Source organism: Glycine soja, unplaced genomic scaffold, assembly GCF_004193775.1.
Source record: "Glycine soja cultivar W05 unplaced genomic scaffold, ASM419377v2 tig00105364_1_pilon, whole genome shotgun sequence".
Taxonomy (NCBI): Eukaryota; Viridiplantae; Streptophyta; class Magnoliopsida; order Fabales; family Fabaceae; genus Glycine; species Glycine soja.
This window is the reverse complement of record NW_021144531.1, coordinates 15421-26046: the sequence shown is the minus strand read 5'-3', so window position 1 is coordinate 26046 and position 10626 is coordinate 15421.

Here is a 10626-nt window from a genome sequence, read left to right as displayed (position 1 = left end):
CGATCACCCTTCCTCTAGCCTCTTTTTCCGCGTATACTTGGGCATATTCGTCCGCAATCCTATGCTCGTGGGCCGCGGCTAGACCTAACTCTTCTTGGTACTTGGCGATGATAGCTAGCATGTTGGTCTCCGTCTCGCATAAACGCTGAGACAAGCTTCTTTTGGACCTTGAACAGGCAACTAACTCCCCTTTCAAAACCATGCTATGTGCTCGCGACTGGTCCCTTTCTTCCTTTCGCAACTTGAGTTCACTATTGCTACCCCATAGAGCTCCGCGAAATTTGTTCCGGCCATACTCTTCCTTGCGAGCCCTCTTGGTCTCTTGTTCAAGGGCTCTTGCAGTAATTGCATTCTCTTCCCGTAACCCGGCACACTCCTTCCGAACGTGTGTAGCAGCCAACTTGAACTTCTCCTTGGCGAGTTTTGCCTTTCCTAACTCGCTTTTGAGAGCTTGGACTTCTTCGTCCTCTTCCGGTGCTTCAAAATTCTCTTCGCTGACGACTTTTAACTTGGCGAGCCAATCTAAACCTCGTATGCGAACCTTCAGCCATTCGTGGTACCCACCAATGATGCCATTACGAATGCCTCTAAGCTCTTGATCTTTCCTTAACGGGGTTTCCCATGCCTTATGGATTCTTTGTATAGTCTCGGAATTTTGTGCGTCGAGATCCCTCACAAGGAAAGGAGACATGCTTTCTTCCGTCGGTGCTCCCCTCATGGGGTACCCTAGTTGTCTTATAGCGAGCGTGGGATTGTAATTAATACAACCCCTCGTTCCTACCAGTGGAATGTTTGGGTACCTTCCACATGAGAAAAGGACTCCTTCTTTTCCTTCCTTCCATCGGGGGAACCAACTGATTGTTCTACCTCCTATCCCGGCCAAGAGCTGGTCCCAATCCATTCTCTTCTTTTCAGTACACGAGCGATGGCTCAGGAGCGGACATGGATGTCTTGTGTCTTGTTGGAACAAGTGTGAAACCAACCAAACACAGAGGGCAGGTAAGCAACAGACGATCCGTGCACTACTCTTCTCGCACCTTCGGTCAAATGTGTCAAATAGATCTGCCAAGACAGCTACCACTGGACTTTCCTTGCCATGGTGGTAGGCAAGGAAAGCGTTGATTGCTGCTAGGTCTATCAAACCATCCACGTTTGGAAAGAGGACGACCCCAAAAATTAGCAAAGCTAACACATCCATAAACGGGACCCAGTCTCCTTGATTGGCCATACCCCTCGCCTTGTCTTCTAGGTACTTCTGTGGTAGGCCCGCTATGCCGTTCCGAGTCTGTTTTATGCGGTCCAAACCTCTGGCTGAATCCTTGACCACAGTTGCAATTCTGCTCAAAGAGGGGAGACACCCGGAGGAAAGATATGGTTTTCTTCCCCCGAGAGGACATCCTAGAATCTCCTCAAATTCTTCAATGGTTGGTACTAATTGGAAGTCCCCGAATGTGAAGCATCTCAAAGGCTGGTCGTAGTATTGGGTAAGTGATGCAATGGCTTCTATGGACACCTCTGCTATGGTCAACTCTAAGATCTTTCCGTAAGTCCTGCGGAAGGCTTGCATTTGGAGGGGTTCCATCAACCGCCCTAATTCCTTGATGCTGGTGGTATCTGGGCTTTTGACCTTGACTTGGTAGAACCTCTTGCCGGTCTGATTTGTTCCCATGCTTACTAAAGTGAGATAAAAGCTGGTGCAAATCAAAACTCCGATATCTCATGGGTGGAATGGATGAATGCATGATGGAATGCATATGACACAGATGCAATCTAAGAATGCGGGGGTCCGGGGAATATGTCCCCTTCTTAGATACGACGTCTAGGGGTAGCAAAATGCCCCAACGCACGTTTTTAAGAAGGCGACACGGACCCTCCGTTGGTTTGTTTACAGTAGGGATCAAGACAGAACCCATATGCAATGCCTATGCAAAAGACACAATGCGGGAATGTACACAGTATGACAATATTTACCGAACATAAGCAAAAGGGTATATGATACTCATGCATGGCAGTGTGAAAAATGGCACGCAGCGTGTTTGCTTCGTGCCCCTATTTAAAGGACCTATAAGGGAGAGAACTAACTAGGCTTTTAGCAATAATCCCCAAGGTAGTTATATCTCTCTTGATGGTTTCTAGAGGTATCATCCCCTTTGAAGAACATATTGTAGCAGTAGGGACTACTAGCAACAATAGGTTTTCAAAGAGAAAAGCTCTAGACGAGGGTTCACTGTAATCAAGCAAGTCGGAGACCTAGCATGATCACAGATTCACCTCCACTCCTTATGCTCCCATGAACCCGGGTATAGGGCCCTTTTTCACTCACAGTGTGTGCAAATAGTGTTGGTGTTTGTGTGCATCAAATGAATAAATATTTACCTCATGCATACATTTTAAAACGCACTAGAAGCAACAAAGAGTTTATATACACAAGAACATAATGTAGGGAAACCAACAAAGGAGTAAGTCATGGTAAAGCATTTGCACAAGATTAAATGGCCTAACTCTCTAAAAACAGTCCCCAGTGGAGTCGCCAACTGTCGCAACCTACCCTTCGGCGGGAGGGCGACGCGTGACTCGCGGGATGCGTGTTCCACGAAAGGAATACGCGCGGAGTCGCCACCAACGTTTATTTGAGGAAAACGTCGGAAAAACCGGAAAAGACGCGATCTACGAACTTTTAAGTGAAAGGTTCGGGAGTTGTATTTACGCACGGGGAAGGTATTAGCACCCCACACGTCCGCCCCAAGGGACGGCAGCCTTTAATCGAATGTGCAAACATGACTTTGATTTTTTTATGTTCCCTTTTTATGTCTCTATATCCTTTATACCCTTTTTGTATTTTTCCTTTTTTGTGGTCGACAAGAGTGTTTCCCTTTGCTCCTACGTATTCCTCAATTTGCGATGAGGAAATCAGACCTACGTAGTTCTTTCGGAACAAAGTGTTTGGTTAAGTTGTTTTTTGTCTTTTTTGCAAAATGTGTTTTTATTGAACAAAAGGTCATTTAAGGTGTTGAACCATTAAACGGTCTTTTGATTTTGAAAGGGGAGAAACGTTATGGCGTTGGACCATTAACGATCTCTTGTTTTTGAAAGGAGAGAAACGTTAAGGCATTGGACCATTAACGATCTCTTGTTTTTGAAAGGAGAGAAACGTTAAGGCATTGGACCATTAACGATCTCTTGTTTTTGAAAGGAGAGAAACGTTAAGGCATTGGACCATTAACGATCTCTTGGGGTGGTCGACAAAAGCGGGGCTTTTGCTCCTACGTATCCTCAATGAGGAACTCAGACCTACGTAGTTCTTTCTTATCAAGTGATTCTTTTTTATTTTAAGAGGTGATCATTTTAAGGCGTTGGACCTTTAAAAATGATCCATTTTACTTAGTGAGGAAATGAAATGACAAACTTCAAAAGCCTATTTTTATGGACGAGCTTGACTAGGCGAATTGATTTTAGCCTTTAGTTTCACTTTAGTTATTAATCAATTCGATTAAGAATGAGAAATCCCAAAGAGAAAACGTCCGATTGATTTTCCGCTTTATTTTACTAAAAGATGTCTTTTTGATTATTATATTATTTTTTACCTCTTTTTGATTTCCAACGTGGTTACGGCACGACCGAACGGTCGGAATTTATTTTAACCGAAGTTAATGGATAATACAATTCAAACGTTCGGTGGAAATTTATTTTATTTTTTAGTTAAGCGAGAAATGACTTAAGTAAAATGGCTTAAGCACGTCAACAGGGGGTATAAAAAGTAAACAAAACGAGAATAAAAATGCACGAAACACAATGTGGACCACTACGGGTACATAGAATGAATCGAAAAGCTTGGTTCGAGGCACTTACCCGTTGAAGATCGAAGAACGATGAAGAACGAATGAAGAACATCGAAGAACGGTTGAAAGCTTTGCGAGATTCCTCACGGAAAACGTTACGGAAACGTTTCGGAAGCGCCTCGGCTTAGATTTTCTTCACGGAAACAATTTTTCCAAGCAAATTCGAAAGAGAGAGAAGTGCCTAAGGGGCTGGACCCCTTTCTTCTTGCTTTCCTCCCCTATTTATAGCAAAATAGGGGAGGTGGTTGCCGCCCAGCTCGCCCAGGCGAGCAGGGTTGCTTCCTCCAGAAGCAACCGCCTTCTGGAGGAATATTCCAGAGGGCCCAAGTGGGCCTGGGTGCTATTTGCACCCCCATTTTTACTAAGTACACCCCCCTCCGCTGTTTTTTGGTGATTCTTTTTTCGTAAAGTTACGGAAACTTACGAATTTCGTAACGATACTTGTTTTCTTTCCGTAATGTTACGGAACCTTGCGGGTTACATAATCATCCCCTTTTTGACTTACGGAATGTTACGGAACCTCACTTAATTATGCAACGATGCTTCCATTTGATTTCCGGTGTGTCACGGAAACTTACGGATTGTGCATCAATATTTTTTTGGTTTTTCGGCATGTCCTGAAATTTCACAAATTGCCTAATGATGGGTGCCAAGCACCTCACGAGGACCAAAGAATGGTCGCACGTCATCGAGCAAAGGTCCCCGGACGAAATTAGGGTATGACACTCATGATAGTCTAGCCTAATCCTGATTAAGCATCATCCTCAGATTCCTCTTGTTGGACTAAACTCGACCAGAACCGTATTAAGACAAACATACAAATAACTAGATTACCGTACCCCGATCCCCCGTGATAATATGATAAACTAGCCCTGTCCTATCAAGTTCTAAGAATCGGACCAGTTTCCACTGTTGAATGATCCTAATAAAGCATGCATCTACGTGATCAAGGCAAAAACACACTGAAATGACATACTGATAGCACAGAGAACACATAAAACATCATTAAATAGATATACAGGTATTTACATCAAGTACCTACAAGGAAGAACCAATAGAGGATTTAGCTCTCCATAACTGGGAAGCTTCCTTTACAACAAAGAAAAGAGAAAAATGAAGGATTGGAGAAATACAAGCAGTGAGGATGTCTCCTCCACCTCTAGAACCTCACAATCACTCACAACTCATCTCAAGCTCTCATGATGACTCCCTCTTCAAGCTCTGTTCTCTACTGGTCTTTGCACAGCAAAATCTCTCAAAACTCTCTGGGCTCGGACCCTTCACTCTCTAGAATCTCTCACATGCAGAAGCTCCTTGAGAAAATGGCCAAAATCCTCTCCAAAATCTGATTTCAGGCTTAAATAGGTGGCCTTGTTGGTGCTTGCGCACTTAGCGTGACTATGGACCGCTCAGCGCGCATTAGTGGATTTCGGCTTAGTGCGTGCTTTTCTCGCTCAGCGGATGGACTGAAGCAGTGTGCTTAGCTGGATGACCCTTCGCTCAGCGAACATGCACAACTCATCCTTCTTCCAGATCCTTCCTCGCGCTTAGCCAAAGGAGTGGTGTGCTCAGCGGATGGCTTGCTAAGCCAGCAGATTGGCTTAGCGAGCAGATGAAAATCAACAACACTTCACAAACTTTCCTAATTAACCTGATATTGAGAGGAATTGATTATTAAATACACAAAATGGGAGTACTAAATATTTATTACCTATCTTTAACAAAAAGTAATTACAGCACTACAAAATAACCATAAATTGGAGGAGTTTAATACAATTCACACAGGTTTTATACACAAAAGTTAGTCGTATTCATCGACTAACAGATGGCTGAAATTTCAAGAGGACAGTCTGAATGTAAGGACTAATCCACTCGCCAGTCATGGAGACTCAGCGATTAATGTAGTGGGAGCCTCGAGGTTTGAAGCAGATGGGAGACGTGTTATCCTCTAGGAGGTTCATTTTGGAAGCATTGCACAAAACTAGTATGATTCACCTTGATGGGGAAAAGGGATATTCTTGTTTAATACACCCAGGGGCATCACACGACTTGGAAACGTGCTCAATGGCAGAAGAGTTGCTACAGGGGATGATGGATAAAGGCCAAATTGAAATTTGCAGCATAAGAAAATGGGAGAGGGATGTGTGCATGCAGTCAGATGATAAAAGCCCGAGCAAACCTAAGCCATTGGTGATTCACTTCACTAGGGATGTCGCCACTCAGAAGCCTCGAGATTTCTAGCCCGTTGCAATTATGAAGCCTGTGCCCTTCCCTTACAAAAGTGATAGGGCGATGCCATGGAAGTACGTCGCACAAGGACCCGATGGAAGGAAAGACGTGTTCATCGTGCATATTAAGGATGATCTATCCTCCGCTAAAGTCACAAACATCCCAACACCTGAATTACCGATGCGGTCCAAAGACCCAAAAGGGAAAGCAAAGGCGGATGTCGGCGAGAGCGATAAAGCGGGCTTGACCCCGAATGACGAGGTCCTGGTTGGAAGGATTGCCGAGGAAGGGAATAACTTCAGCAAAAAGGGGATATCCACTGAGAAAGCAACTGAGTTCCTAAGGATCATCCAACAGAGTGAGTTCAAGGTAATCGAACAATTAAACAAGATCCCAACTAGGATTTCTCTGTTGGGGCTGCTTATGAACTCCAAGCCTCATCGGGCATTGTTGGTTAAGATTTTGAACGAGGCCCATGTAGCACAAGACATATACGTGGAGGGTTTCAGGGGTATAATCAATAACATCACGGCCAACAACTACTTCATTTTCACTGATGAAGTAATACCCGTCGAGGGCAGGGGACACAACAGAGCCTTGCACATATCTGTCAAATGTTTGGACCACATAGTGGCCAAAGTGCTTATCGACAACGGATTTTCCCTCAATGTCATGCCCAAGGCTACTTTGGACAAGCTACCTTTTAATGCATCACACCTAAGACCGAGGTCCATGGTAGTACGGGCTTTCGACGGTAGTCGTCGGGATGTAAGGGGGGATCGATCTCTCGATTCAAATTGGACCCCACGTGTGCCAAATTACCTTCCAAGTGATGGACATAAATCTTGTCTATAACTGCTTATTAGGCCGGCCTTGGATTCATTTGGTTGGGGTGGTCCCTTCGACACTGCATCAGAAGTTAAAATTTGTGGTGCAGGGACAGCTGATTATAGTTTCGGGAGAAGAAGACATACTTGTAAGTTGTCCATCCTCTATGCCTTATGTGGAGGTTGTAGAGGAGTCATTGGAAACATCCTTCCAGGCATTGGAAGTTGTCAGTAGTGCTTACATGGAGTCTCCCCCAGTTCAGCCACGCTCATCTGGTGCCGCTTTGGTGGTGGCTCGAGTGATGTTAGGACACGGATATGAGCCTGGAATGGGTTTGGGCCGAAACAGGAATGGCATAGCAAGTTTGGTGGAGTTCACAAAGAATCATGGATGTTCGGGTTGGGATACGAGCCTATGTGCGCCAACATGAGGAGAATCACCCTAAAAAGGAAGGAGAGAAGCATAGGTTAGTCGCAAGGACCACTAAAGTGAAAAGTTCCATTTTGTCACATCGATGAAAGCTTTGTCAGTGCGGGGTGGATGTGCAAGGGACGGGTTGTTGTGATAAACGAAGAAACCCCTCAAGATCGATCAACTTGGGTGTGGCCATGTCCTCCAGAGTTTGAATTAGGGAATTAGCAAGTCATCAAACAACTTGGGATTTCCATGGAAAATTCAACGTAATTCATTAGTTCTAACCCTATTGTTGGGCCTAGGCTTTAGGGTTTTCTTCCTGTTTGGGTATGTCTTTTGTTCCCACTAAATTATAAATACATAACCCTTCTTCATTTGATCTTGCACTTTTGTCTATTTTCATTCTTCTGCATATTTATTTTTGTTGCGATTAAATGGTTTGATACATATCCAACAATGAGTCCTATAAAAGTAGTGATACCGAGGACCCGAATGTTGATTTGGAGCAACTAATAAATCAAGCTGAGAAAGGGGAACATGAGGATTGGGGGCTTCCTCTAGAGTTGAAAAGAATGTTCGAGCAAGAAGACAAGGAAGTGAAGCCACACCAAGAGGAAATGGAAGTTGTGAACTTAGGTGTTGGTGAAGAAAGAAAGGAAGTCAAGGTCGGCATTGGCATGACTGCAAACATCCGAGATGAATTGGTAGCTCTATTGTGGGACTACCAAGACATCTTCGCTTGGTCCTACCAAGATATGCCTGGTTTGAGTTTCGACATCTTACAACATAGATTACCTCTAAATCCCAAGTGTTCCCCATTAAAGCAAAATCAGAGGAGGATGAAGCCCGACATGCCCCTAAAAATAAAAGAAGAAGTAAATGAGCAATTCGACGTTGGCTTCTTGGCCGTCTCTTGGTACCCAGAATGGGTTGCCAACATCATGCCAGTCCCTAAAAAGGATGGAAAGGTGCAAATGTGTGTGGACTATCGAGATCTAAACCGAGTCAGTCCAAAGGATAACTTTCCTTTGCCGCACATTAATATCCTTGTAGATAACACAACCAGTTTTGCCTTGTTTTCTTTCATGGATGGGTTCTCGGAATATAATCAAATAAAGATGGCACCGGAGGATATGGAGAAGACATCCTTTGTCACCTTATGGGGAACTTTTTGCTATAAGGTGACGTCCTTTGGGCTCAAGAATGCGGGGGCAACTTACCAGCGGGCTATGGTAGCGTTGTTCCACAACATGATGCACAAGGAGATTAAAGTCTACGTGGATGACATGATCGCTAAATCAAATACCGAGGAGGAACATCTTGTCAACTTGCGAAAGTTGTTCAAGCGGCTGCGTAAATACCGATTGAGGTTGAATCCTGCAAAGTGTACTTTTAGGGTCAAGTCTGGAAAGCTGCTCAGTTTTATCGTGAGTTAGAAAGGAATAGAGGTAGACCTAGACAAGGTGAAGGCCATCCTCGAAATGCCCGAGCCACGCACCGAGAAGAAGGTCTGAGGTTTCCTAGGATGATTGAACTACATAGCAATGTTTATATCACAGCTGACCACCACTTGTGAGCCTCTCTTCAAGTTATTGCGTAAGAATCAGTCTGTTCAATAGGACGACGACTGTCAAATGGCGTTCGAAAGGATTAAGTAGTGCCTCATGCATCCTCCTGTGCTTGTGCCACCGGTGCCCGAAATACCCCTTATCCTGTATATGACTGTGTTAGATGAGTCAATGGGTTGTGTGTTAGGACAGAATGACGAGTACGAAAAAGGGAACAGGCCGTCTATTACTTGAGCAAGAAGTTCACGGCGTGTGAAATGAAATACTCTTTGCTCGAAAGGACATGTTGTGCCTTGGTGTGGGCAGCTCATCGTCTAAGGCAGTACATGCTGAATTACACCACTTGGTTAGTGTCCAAAATGGATCCAGTCAAGTACATCTTTGAAAAACCCACTCTCACTGGATGGATCACTTGGTGGCAGGTTCTGTTGTCGGAGTTTGATATTGTTTATGTCACTCAGAAGGCGATAAAAGGGAGTGCCTTGGCAGATTACCTGGCTCAACATCCCATCAATGACTATCAGTCTATGCATCTAGAATTCCCTGATGAGAACATCATGACCTTGTTTGAGGAGGAAGTAGAGGATGAAGATAGGGACAAATTGATGCAATCCTCCCTAGGAAGGGACCAGTCACTAGAGCCATAAGCAAAAGGCTCCAAGGGGATTGGGCTAGAGCTGCTGAAGAAGGCCCTAGGGTTCTCATGAACCTCAGGGTAGATTTCTGAGCCCATGGGCCAAGGTTGGGTCCAATTATATTTGTACATATTAGACTAGGATGTCATTATATTTGGTCCTTGTGTTTAGGGCTCCATAATGTAGGTAGGGTACCCTAGAAATATAGGATTTTTCAGCCCTTGTATTTCAAGGCACCTAGACTAGTTTTTGTATTAGGGGTAGTTTTGTAATTTCATATGCACTAAGTGAATATTCGATGTGTGTGGTTGGAAATAAATTTAATTGAATTGGTAGAAGCCCAATCCAATTAAATTTTAGAGGGGGAGGTGAGCATTTGCTTACTACACCCCATTGCCACATCATATAGTCACACTTTGTGCATGTCCTTCATGCTTTACATGCCTCATGACACCTAAGCACACCTAGTGGAGAATCTTGGAATTGATCTTTGATTAGTGGGCTGAACCATAACTAAAATTCACTAATCATAATTAGTGAAATTTTGGCTCCACAAATTCAATTTCAAATTCAAGTGAAATTCAAATTTCCCTCCAATTTTGTGTGACACTTAGGCTATAAATAGAGGTCATGTGTGTGCATTTTTTCAACTTTGATCATTTGAAAATTAAAATTCAGATTTCAGAGCTCTTTTAGAGCACAAAATTCCGTGCTCTTCTCTTCCTCCCCCTTCATTCATCTCCGTCTTCCTCCAAGCTCTTATCCATGGCCTCCTATGGTGGTGAGCTTCTTCTAGACTCATCTTCTCCTTGAAGTGGCGTCTCCTCTCTCTCTTCCTTCTCCATTCCACTGCCATTAATCTTCCAAGAAGCAAAGGAAACTATTGATGAAGAAGATCCTAGGCCTACAAGCTCCAATGGAGCCTACATCATGTGGTATCAAGAGCATCTTCATCTAGGTGATGGTTTTTTGCTTCCTCTATCTTTTTGTTCGGTGAATTCTCTTTAATTCCTTGTTCTTCATTTTATTCTCCATGTATATCCTCTATTGTCTTGTGGTTTGGTGCTGTTTAGAGTAGATTCAAAAAAATAAACCGATTAAATCTTAGATCTA